Below are 1,169 nucleotides of genomic sequence, written 5' to 3'. Positions count from 1 at the left end.
AACCCACGAACCGCGAGATCATGACCTAAGCCAAAGTCGGACGCTTAACCGACTAAGCCACCCAGCCGCCCCCATGTTAAAATTTTCAAATTGTTTCCTCACTGGATCATCAAACTAAATCTCCAAGGTTGTTAAAACAGATACTTTCCCCCTGCTGGAAAATAATTAATGTTCACAAGAGGTAAAAAATAAAGAAATGTGAAAGTTAAAAGTGTAAACACTTCAATTTCACACAGTTTGTGTTGTAAAAAGAAAAAAAAAATGGATTACCATAACTAAATGTAGGCTTACCTGGAGAATATCCCAAAGTTGTCCTGCAAAGATTATGCCCCCCCTCCACACACCATTAGACTTTTTTTGTTAATTTTTTAAATGTTTATGTATTTTTGAGAGAGAGAGAGTGAGCGGGGAGGGTTAGAGAGACAGAGGGAGACAAAGTATCCTAAGTAGACTCCAGTCTCAGATTTGACAGCACAGAGCCCGAAGCGGGGCTGGAACTCACAAACAGTGAGATCATACCTGAACCAAGGTAGGTTGCTTAACTGATCCAGTCTTTTTTTTTTTTCTTTTTCTACATTCACTACATACAGGAATCCCTTGCTCTCTGAAAGTAGAGCACTTCTATAAAATCTTTCATAACCTGAAAGTGCACAAAGTGAAGGAACAATTGCCATTGATTTGTAGAAAAACTTTTCATTATTGCCAGAATAAAATAATCTCTTTTGGAGGCCTTAGAACACATCTTTCTAATGGATGTATAGAATAAATCACTGTGAACAAGTGCTTACAGACACAGTTCAAAGCTACGCAGGATGGATGCTGATATTTTATTGTAGCTCCTAGGGAAGCAGCTTATCAGTGCCACTCTCACTGCCCCGGGTGCAAGCTAACTGTCTACGGGCTCGCTGCAAAATCAACACTGAATGCTAATTTCATCTTTTGCCTTTTTTGCCTGTAAAAGTGAAAACCTCTTTCAGGTTTATTTGTGTTATCCAGAACAGTACTAAAATCAGTCTTTGTATTCCCGCCAATTGACATAATACAAACCTTAACAAAGTGTGGGATACCTGCATTACGTTGTGTATTTTGATATAAAGTCCAGACAAGTAATTTCTAGGTTTTGAGTAGAAAGAGCAAATTTATGTAGAGATATAAAGCAAGTAGGAAAC

The sequence above is a fragment of the Hyaena hyaena genome, unplaced genomic scaffold (genome assembly GCF_003009895.1).
Source record: "Hyaena hyaena isolate Hyena2069 unplaced genomic scaffold, ASM300989v1 scaffold_2615, whole genome shotgun sequence".
Lineage (NCBI taxonomy): Eukaryota > Metazoa > Chordata > Mammalia > Carnivora > Hyaenidae > Hyaena > Hyaena hyaena.
This window is presented reverse-complemented; position numbering follows the sequence as displayed.